Consider the following 11,958-nt stretch of genomic DNA (forward strand, 5'->3'; position numbering starts at 1 on the left):
TTGATGAATGCGAAGTTTTGCTGAAATCGGTTCAGCTCCCATATATAATTTCGTCCGATTTAAAGTAAATTGTGCACCAAACTCCCAATATTGGTACGATTGAAGCAAAATTTTGCACAGCTTACTAGATTAGGTTCCGACTGATGAATGTGAAATTTTGTTGGAATCGGTTCAGATTTAGATATAGCTGCCATATATAGTTTCGTCCGATTTTATGTAAATGGAGCACCATACTGCCAATATTTATCCGATTGAGACAAAATTTTGCACAGCGTACTAAATTAGGTCATGATTAATGAATGCGAAGTTTTGTTGAAATCGGTTCAGATTTAGATATAGCTCCCATATATAGTTTCGTCCGATTTAAAGTAAATTGTGCACCAAACTCCCAATATTGGTCCGATTGAAGCAAAATTTTGCACAGAGTACTGAATTAGGTCCCGACTGATGTATGCGAAATTTCTATATCTACAGGATATTGTAGATATTAACATGTCTTGCATGTACCCATAGTGGTGAAGGGTATCACATAGTCGACCCCGTCCGACTTTTGAACTTTCCTAATTGGTCACCTTTGGCACGTATTATGGCCTTCAAACGGCCAATGAAACCATCACACGCTGCCCGATTGTTGCTCTGCGGTAGTTTGGGCCATTCCCGGCGAAGCGCTTGCTTCAGGTGATCGACACTTTGGTATTTTTTAATGCCAACCTTGATTTCCAAAAAATGGATGACGCGTCCACCATCGCACTCAGGATGGTCCTGTTGGAATGTCCAAGGTCTGCGGCCAAAATGTTTGCGTGCCCAAGGCTTTAATACACCCTCCAGAATATTTTCGCGATAATATACAGCAAACCATAGGGTGAGGGTATACAGGGTGAAATGAAAAAACTGCAACCAATTTCAGACTGCAGTCATTTCGAAGCCACTCGTCCAAAAGCTGGTAAAATTTTTCCAGTGACTGCTCATTATATTGTTTACAAGCGTACAAAAGCTTTATGGTAAGAATTTTCCAGAAAAAAGTTATTCGTGATGGAACAGAAAGTATATAGACTGAATAGAGCTAAAGAGCATGACCGAAAGTGTTGAACTGCCGCATTTGGTTTTCTTTGATGAGAAAACATTTGATGTCCAGCAGTTTGTAAACAAAAAAAACAGTAAGGAAAGTTCAAAAGTCGGACGGGCCGACTATATGATACCCTTCACCACTATGGGTACATGCAAGACATGTTAATATCTACAATATCCTGTAGATATAGAAATTTCGCATGCATCAGTCGGGACCTAATTCAGTACTCTGTGCAAAATTTTGATTCAATCGGAACAATATTGGGAGTTTGGTGCACAATTTACTTTAAATCGGACGAAACTATATATGGGAGCTATATCAAAATTTGAACCGATGTCATCAATGACCTAGTTTAGTACGCTGTGCAAAATTTTGTCGCAATAGGATAAATATTGGCAGTATGGAGCTTCATTTACATAAAATGGGACGAAACTATATAAAGCAACTATATCTAAATCTGTACCGATTACAACAAAATTTTACATACATTCAGTACTCGGTGCAAAATTTTGCTTTAGTCGTCCACTATTGGGAGTTTGGTGTACTATTTACATTAAATCGTACGAAACTATAAATCGGAGCTATATCTAAATATGAACCGATTTTAACAAAACTTGACATATAACTATCTAGACCTAATTCAATACTCTGCCCAAAATTTTGCTTCAATCGGACCAATATTGGGCGTTTGGTGCGCAATTTACTTTAAATCGGACGAAACTAAATATGGGAGCTATATCTAAATCTGAACCGATTTCAACAAAACTTCGCATTCATTAATCATGACCTAATTTAGTACTGTATAAAAAGGGGGTTATAAGCGGACTACCCCTAAAAGGGGTGCGAATATTAATAATTTTTGGGAGGGAGGTTTGTTATCATATACAACTACAAAAAACCAAATTACAAAGAATTTGGTTAAAAAACGCGTTCAAGAACCCCAAAATACCGAAAATTGGGGGGTACCCTTATATGGGGGCTACCAGAAAAAATTGACCTATATTTATAATTTATTGTGGAAAGATTTGCTTCCTAATAAGAACTCGACGTACTAAATTACAGTCAATTCTGTCGAAAAATACGATAAGAACCCCCAAAATACTAAAAATTTGGGGGTACCGTTATATGGGGACTACCAGAAAAACTGGACCTATATTTATAATTTTTAGTAGAGTAATTTGGTACCCAATAAGAACCCAATGTACAAAATTTCAGGGAATTCAGTTATAAAACGAGCTCAAGAACCCCAAAATACCGAAAATTGGGAGTACCCTTATATGGGGACTATCCGAAAAAATGCACATATATTTATAATTTTTAGTAGGGAGATCTGCTACCCAATAAGAACTCAAAGTACCAAATTTCAGCGAATTCGTTCGAAAAATGCGATCAAAACCCCCAAAATACCGAAAATTGGGGGTACCCTTATATGGGGGCTATCCAAAAAAATGGACCTTTATTTATAATTTTTGGTAGGGAGATTTGCTACCCAATACGAACTCAAAGTACCAAATTTCAGCGAATTCAGTTAAAAAATGCGCTCAAGAACCTCAAAATACCGAAAATTTGGGGGTATCCGTATATGGGAGCTATGCCTAAACATGGACCGATTTTCTCCAATTTCAATATTGTTCGTCCTTGGGCCAATTAAGTGACCTATGCCAAATTTCATCCAAATCGGATCATAAATGCGACCTGTACTTTGTTAACAAAAATACATGGACGGACGGACGGACGGACAGACGGACATGCATAAATCGACTCAGAAAGTGATTCTATGCATATTCTCAAAAGGAACCATGTGTCTATCTCGATTATTTTTGCCTGTTACAAACATATGCACAAAGACATAATACCCTGTACCACAGTGTGGTGAAGGGTATAAAAAACGTCGACTATAAAGCCGCATTCAACAGCCATATCCGTTCAGGGGTGATTAAAGCCATATCTACGTTCGGTATTCCTGCAAAACCAATACGGCTATGCAAGATAACTTTAACTGGCACAAGGTCAGCAGTTAAATTCGGAAAGGACCTATGGGAGCCCTTTAATACCGAACGAGGATTCAGACAAGGCGACAGTTTGTCGTGCGACCATTATAACATCCTGCTGGAAAAAGTCACAAGAGAGGCAATGGTGAACAGAAATGTTAGTCTGTACACCAAACAACACATGCTACTCTCCTACGCCGATGACATCGATATAATGGGTCGAACATTGCGTGCGGTAACAGCCACCTTTAACCAAATTGAGAAGGGGTCTGCAAAAGTGGGCCTGGCAGTAAACGGCGAGAAGACCAAGCTGATGGTATCAACGCGCCAGACGTCCAGTAGACACGGACCAACTGTGGAACTTGAGAACTACAGCTTCGAGGTAGTTAAAGATTTTATATAACTTGGTACCGCCATAAATAAAACGAATAATATCAGTTTTGAAATTCGGAGAAAGATTGTGATGGCCAACAGATGCTACTTTGGTCTAAGTAAGCAGTTTAGAAACAGACCAAACTCACACTTTACAAGACGCTGATACTACCCGAGCTATTATATGGATCTGAAGCATGGGTACTTGCGCAAGCAGATGAGGCAACTCTTGGGGTGTTTGAAAGAAAAATTCTCCGAAAGATCTACGGGCCGATCTGCGTCGACGATGAATATCGGCGTCGAATGAACCACGAGCTCTACAATTTATACACGGACATGGACATAGTCAGTCGTATTGAGCTGCAGCGACTACGGTGGCTAGGCCATGTTGTGCGAATGAATGAGAATGTCCCAACTCAAAAGGCACATAAAAGTGAGCCTACTGATGGTTCCCGTAGAAGGAGAAGGCCACGAATTAGATGAAAAGACCATGTGGAAAACAACGTGATCTTTCAAATTGGAGGAGATGCGCACAAGACCGACGCGCTTGGAAATCTTTTTGAATCTCGGCTTATGGAACAACCGTTCTGTAAAAAGCCAGCTAAGTAAGTAAGTCAGAGGACAATAATCAGCCATAAAGTTGTTATATATGTTTAATAAGTTCTGAGATATAGAGCACTAAACAAAAAATGCCGAATCTAAATCTGAATCAATTTTTACGAAACTTAACACACATCATTCTAGACTCAAGTCAGTACGCTATGCCAAATTTCGTGCAAATCTAAAGATATATAGGGACATTGGTACACCATTTACATAAAATCGGACATAAATATATATGAGGGGTATATCTAAATCTGAACCGATTTTCACGAAATTTTGCACATATCATTCTAGACACGATTTAGTATGCTATGCTAAATTTTGTGCAAATCGAACTTGGGCGCACCATTTTCCTAAAATCAGACGAAGATATATATGGGAGCTATATCTAAATCTGAACCGATTTTCATGAAACTTGACACACATCATACTAGACTTAATTCAGTACGTACCGAATTTCGTCCAAATCGAAATCTACGTAGGGACATTGGTATATATATATATATGGTATCAACGCGCAAGCTGATATATCTATATATATATATATATCTCGATTTGCACGAAATTTGGTACATAGTACTAAATTAAGACCATGATGATGTGTGCTGAATTTCGTTATAACCGGCTCAGATTTATATATATAATTTCGTCCGATTTAAGGTACATGGTGCACCAATGTCCCTACGTATCTTTCGATTTGGACGAAATTTGGTATGACGTACTGAATTGGGTGTAGTATGATGTGTGTCAAGTTTCATGAAAATTGATTCAGATTAGGATATAGCTCCCATATATATTTTCGTCCGATTTTAAGTAAATGATGCACCAAGGTCCCTATATATTTTTCGATTTGTACGAAATTTGGCACAGTGTACTGACTTATGAGTAGAATGATGTGTGCAAAGTTTTCAGATTTAGATATAGCTCCCATATATAGTTTCGTCCGATTTTATGTATATTCCCTATATATCTTTCGATTTAGAGATATATCCCAATTTGAACCGATTTTCATGAAACTTGACACACATCATTACAGGCTTAATTCATTACGTTGTGCCAAATTTCGTTCAAATCGAAAAATTTGGGGACTTTAGTGCACCATTTACTAAAAATCGGACGAAAATATATGTGGTAGCTATATAAGATATATAGGGACCTTGGTGCATCAAAAAGGAACCATGTGTCTATCTCGTTTCCTTTTTTGTTTTTTTTCCATTAACACAAATTAATGTCTATTATTTATTCTTAATTATATATTTTTTTATTTAAATACAAAATTAACACAAAACAAATATTCCACCTCAAAAACCATAAAATTTAATTTACAAGCCATAAAATCCAACCAATATTTATGTAATTCAAAAAAAAACACCACATTACTTATGATTTCTTTCATAGACAATGTACGTCAACAACCGCAAGACAATAATAAAACTAAAACAATTCTTGAAAATGAAAATGCCAACAACAAATCAACGTTGTTGGCGTTGTTCTAAGTCAAGAACAAATATGAAGAACATTGAGCAAAAAAAACACCGTATATCTAATATGTTTTGCGGTTGAAATTTGAAATAATAAATGAATGAAACGAATGAATCCAGTTAAGAGTCATATCATTGACGGATGAGTGCACAAAACAAAACTATACGAAATAGATTAAAATCTGTTTTGATTGTTGCGGTTTTTCTCTCGAGTAGAGATAAGTGATTTTCATAGGTGGAAAATAACAATGATATTAAGAACCAATTAAACATTAAAATAAATATTAAATTAGTGTCGTTATTATTTAGACAAATAAATATGGTGTTGGAAGCATAATAAATAAAATACCTTCTTCGGGGGTAGGTTTCAATACTGTACAATTTCTCAAACGTCTATCAATATTTAAGCCTCACTGTTAAAATTCAAAGATCCGGAAAAATATAGAATTTTTGTGCACAATTTATATGAAATCGTATGAAGCTATCTATGAAAGCTATACTTAAATCTTAACCGGTTTGAACCAAACTAAACTCCAATCATTCAAGAGTTAAGACATATTTATCGGATATACGTCGTGTCTTCGTAATATTATCTATACTTTTATTAGTATAAAGTAAAGTGGTTGACTGACTGATTCACTGACTGACTTAACGATTCATCACGCCCAGACGAAACGGCTGGAGCTAGAATCTTAACCAAGAGTGACCCTCACACTCTTGGTCCAAAAATGACAGATAAGGCTGGGTTTTTGGAAATCCGTACAACATGGTATAATAAATACTAAATGTGGTACCATTTGTATTTGGCGACCAGTAGAGCTAGAACTGTAAAATTTAATTGAGGGTCACTAAAGAAGTGTAGGAAAGATGTAGCAAAGGTTTTTTGGATATGCGAACTATCCGAAATGTACTAAATTTGGTACAATTTCGTAATATGTAACAAATTAAAAATGCGAATTAAGGTCAATAAGTAGACTCGATATAGGGAAAGGAGTTTGAAAGTGTGTACTCATAAGTATACGAAAAGGACTGAACTGTACTATACAGGGTGAGATGAAACCAGTAAAGAAAGAAGTAATGTCGGACTTGGTCGACTATATGATACCCTTCACCACTTGGGGTATATTGTACATAAATATCCTTACAATTGCATATCAATGTTTCTTTGAGGGAACATTTCGGGTAGATTTAGAGTCGTCAGCGTGCCATGGGACAAATCTATGGAAAACGATTTAAAGAAAAAATTGATACACGCTATTCGGTACGCCGCACTGTTAAAAATTTAATCTCAATCAGACACCCGTTCGAAATACATATGGAAGCTATGATTGCATCTGCACCAACTTCAACAAAACCCAATAACGTCATTCAAGTCTTAATTTGATACGTTGTGCAAAATCTCGTGGTAATCGGACAAACATTAGGAGTTTGGTACAGCATTTATGTAAAATCGGACGAAAATATATGCAGGACTATATCTAAATCTGAACCGATTGTCACGAAATTTGACACATATCGTTCATTCAGTACGCTATGCCACATTTCGTGCCAATCGAGGGATATGAAGGGATTTACATTAAATCGGATGAAAATAAATGTGGGAGCTACATCGACACGATTTTCACACGATTTCGACACGATTTTCACGAAACATAGCACACATCATTCTAGGCTTAATTCAGTACGCTGTTACAAATGTCGTGCAAATCAAAAGATATTTAGGGAATTTGGTGCACCATTTACCTTAAATCGGACGAAAATATATATCTGGGAGCTATATCTAAATCTGAACCGATTTTTTACCAATTTTAATAGGGTTCGTCCTTGGGCCAAATAAGTGATCTATGCCAAATTTCATCCAATTCGGATCATACTTTGTTTTCAATTTACCATGGGCAGACAGACGGACGGACGCACATGCATACGTCGACTTAAAAGGTTATTCTAAGCATATTCTCAAAAGGAACCATGTGTCTTTCTCGTTTCCTTTTGTCTGTTACAAACATATGCACAAAGACATAATACCCTGTACCACAGTGGGGTGAAGGGTATAAAAACTGCAACCAATTTCAGACTGCCGACATTTCTAAGCCACTCGTCCGACAGCTGTTAAAATTATTCCAGTGACAGCTTATTATATTGTTTACAAGCGTAAAAAAGCATTTTGGTTATAATTTTCCAGAAAAGACGTTATTCGCGATGGAATTCAAGCGTGGTAGTGTGATTTTGCTGGAAAACCACAAGTGGCTATCGTTAGGGCACCCCAAGCATTTAAATGAGAATAAATCTTTTGTGTCTCGTACCATCGCGTAGCCCGACGTTAAGAAAGTGGACGGAACAAAACAGCATTATCAGCCGAAATGGTTTGAAAAGTAAAGAAGCGACTTGATCGAAACCCGTGGCCAAAAATGGCTCGTGAGCTGAACCTATATTGGAAAATGAGCTCGGGGTAAAGAAAGAAAATAGACTCAAAAGAGCTAAAGAGTTGCTTCGCTGGCCGAAAGTGGTGAACTGCCGAATTTGGTTTTCTCCTATGAGACATTCGACATTCCTGACATTCGTTGTCCAGCAGTTTGTAAACAAACAAAATTATCGTGTTTACTTGCCACAGAGGTCAGCTGAATATGTGCACCTTCGGTTGTCCACCAGAACTTAAACGCTGACCATGGTGATGATGTAGGCCGTCATAACAGTCGATGGTCGCTCTCCGTTCGTATTAATCGACCATGGCATCAGAATAAATGCCGAATATTATCGCGAAAATATTCTGGAGGGTGTATTAAGGCCTTGGACACACAAACATTTTGGCCGCAGACCTTGGACATTCTAACAGGACTCAGCACGCGCCACCCTAGAATGGTTACAAAATGAGGTTCTGTGCTTCATTTCAAGCGCACAATGGCCACAAAAATCTCCAGATACCAATCCGTTGGACTATTGTGTCTGGAGTATTTTGGAAAGTAAGGTTGGCACTAAAAAATACCAAAGTGTCGATGACCTCAAGCCTGTGCTTCGCCGGGTTACTAAATTGGTACTAAATTTGATACAATTTAGATTCGTTTGAACCAATAGATCAGGAATACTGAAATTTTGAATTAAAATTACTTTCGGAGTGTAGAATTTGGAAATTCGAACTTATGTGTACTAAATTTGGTATAATTTTTATTTTGGGTAAACCGATAGAGATATAATTCTAAAATGTGGAGTTAGTATCACTGTTGGGGATTGGGGTATGTAGGAAGTTTTGGAAATTGCCACTAATGTGTAATATATGACACTAAATTTGGTACAATCTGGATTTAGAGTGAACCGATCGAGCTGGAATCCTGAAAATGTGGATTTTTTGCCGTATTTAACCAAAAATGGCACCCAATAATTTATATTTCCAAAACATCATGAAAAAATTCATGGGCAGAAATTTAGCTGAAGCGTTCAATCGAGGTAGGAAAAGGATTTGGACAATTTTTTTGAATGCCTTAAAAATTGTATAATTGTATTGGGGAATACTTTGAATACATTTTCATAATTAGGCCAGAAATATGTATTTTAGACTTCGTATACATTCGAAAGGAGAGGAAATCGGAATTAAGTTATTAACTCATTTTCGATATCTTAAAGGTAATTTCAGTATTCTATTTTATTGGATGGTAATAATCACCCTCGTAATAAATATTCCAATCCGAATGACTGTAATTTGCTATGTAGGTCCATTTTTATACACTATATGCATATGTTTGTAACATGCAAAAGGAAACAAGATAGACCCATGGTTCCTTTTGAGAATATGCATAGAATCACTTTCAGAGTCGATTTATGCATGTCCGCCCATCTTAAATTGTAAATAAAGTACAAGTCGGAATTATAATCCGATTTGAATGAAATTGTGTACAGCTCTTTTATTTGGCCCAAGAACGAACCCTATTGAAATTGGCGAAAATCGGTCCAAATTTAGATATAACTCCCATATATATCTTCGTCCGATTTTATGTAAATGGTGTACCAACGTCCTTATATATCTTTCGATTTGCATGAAATTTGCACATTGTACAAAATTAAGTCTACAGTGATGTGTGCTAAGTTTCTTGAAAATCGGTTCAGATTTAGATATATCTCCCATATATAATTTCGTCCGATTTTATGTAAATGGTGCCCCAAAGTCCCTATATATCTGTTGATTTGCACGAAATTTAGCATAGCGTACTGAACTGAGTGTAGAACCAGTGAGCGGAGCAGTATATTCGGCGCCGACCATACGATACCCTACACAACTAACACGGAACTCAAATTTTCTGCGGATGTTTATTCCGAGTCTGGACAATATTTAGTGATATTGGCATCCTCTTGCCCGATTGGAGGTAAACAGCACCTCTTCCTCACACTGACATATTTTCCGAATATTACGAGTATTTAGTACAGCTATTGTCCAGATTCCCTTCACCGTGGGTTGTATTGTGATGTTCGGCTTTCATTTGTGGTCTATATATCGACTCGAAAATAACACAAAAACTTAAGGTTTCGGTCCACTTCATTCCAAAATTATTATCTGATCATCACCGAAAATTATAGGCGTTGTCCTTGATCAAAACTGGAACCTTATGGAACATTTCAAAGCAATCAGCGCTATAGTTCCGAGCTCTAGAGTGATAATGGGTTACCAAATAATATAAGGATACGGATATACCTGTAAATATTTGGGTGTAACTCCCACATCCGAGCACATACAACACTATAATTGGTATTAATTTAAAGGTCAACCACTCCTCTTGGATATAATATAAACTTCTCGGGTCTATGTCATTCAGGGGTAAATATATATGCCATAGTATAATAATTTTGTCATTTTTCACACAAAAGTCAGGGTCCATTTGATCCGCTAAATATTGACCAATCTTTATCAAAACATGCATGCTTATTCTTTGGCCCGATCCCCTTCTCCATGCAAAATAGATATAGCTCCCATATATATATATATATTGGTCCGATTTTATGTAAATGGTGCATCAAATCCCCTGTATTTCTTTAGATTTGATGTAATGTTAATTGACATAGCATGCAGAAGTTAGTCTAGAAGAATGTGTGCTTATTTTCGTATATATATTTTTTCTATTTGAACGAAATTTGGCATAGCGTACTGAATTGAGTCTAGAATGAAGTGTGCTAAACTTCATGGAAGTCGGCACAAATTAGATATAGTTCCCATATATATTTTCGTCCGATTTTAAGTAAATGGTGCACCAAAGTCCCTACATATCTTTCGATTTGCAAAGCGTACTACATTGAATATAGAAAAATGTGTGCTAAGTTTTGAGAATATCGGCTCAGATTTAGATATAGCTACTATATATATTTTCGCCCTATTTTAATTTAACTGCTATGTTTCGTGAAAATCTGTTTAGATTTAGATAAAGCTGCCATATATATTTCCCTTCGATTTTATGTAAATTTATACTATAGGTTTGTACGATTGACACACAATTTTATATAATATAGTGATGTTACAAGTTTTGTTGAAATCGGTTCAGATTGTTGAAATCGGTATAGCTCCCATATATATTTTCGTTGGAGTTGATACGAAATTTAGCATAGGTTCTAGAAAGGCAAAAAAAAATATAACATATTTTTAAACCACCGTTCGACGTCTTTACTCGCAAACAACTCTCCATCTTGGATTCAATATTTAGAATAACCTTCGAGTCCAATTCTTGGAAGAAGACACTTTTCTGACCTAAATCATTTGGGAGTTGTCCCAACAAATTTCAAAAATGAATCATTATGAAAATCTTCCCGCAACCTGACTGGTTCTTGGTGAATTCCTTTCTTGATTCCTTTAACACAACTCTTTAATTTAAAAGAGCTTCAATAAGATATTCGAAAACTGAAGTTAAATAACTTCCGAGTAACATATTTTCTATCAGCTTTTCCGAAACAAATAAAACTCTAATGCTCTTAGTGGAAATAGTTTACTTTAAATTATATTTACCGCTGTTGTTGTTGTTGATGGTAAATGTGCTTTGTTTTGTTGTTGCCAAACCCTCGTTAAAAACATTGACATTTTACTTTTATTTTTGGGGTTTTGTCTAGTTGTTTTCTACCACACTACCTCCCTCCCTCCCACGCTCCCTCTGCCTTATTTAACAGACAAGTTGACAAATGTGGTTTATCAGTGGTAAGCACATTTACAATGTTAAACTAAGACAATGCGTGCAGTGCAGTGCAGTGCAGCAGCATTACCGCTGTCTCCCAAACCCATTGCACAGCCCCACATACCCCCCTCGATGACAGCAAATCACAACGAGTTGGCAGAAATTTGTAAAAAGCCATTTGTATTTCATTTTTTGTGTAGAGTGTTTTTTTTTCGTTTTTGTATTTTGGTTATTGTGTCAATTTTTTATTATTTTTGGTTTGTTTGTGTTATTTTTGTTGTTTTTTTTCTGTTCGCTTA

Source organism: Musca vetustissima, unplaced genomic scaffold (genome assembly GCF_032173495.1).
Source record: "Musca vetustissima isolate MV318-11 ecotype Yass unplaced genomic scaffold, APGP_CSIRO_Mvet_v1 utg15951, whole genome shotgun sequence".
In the NCBI taxonomy this organism is placed as follows: Eukaryota; Metazoa; Arthropoda; class Insecta; order Diptera; family Muscidae; genus Musca; species Musca vetustissima.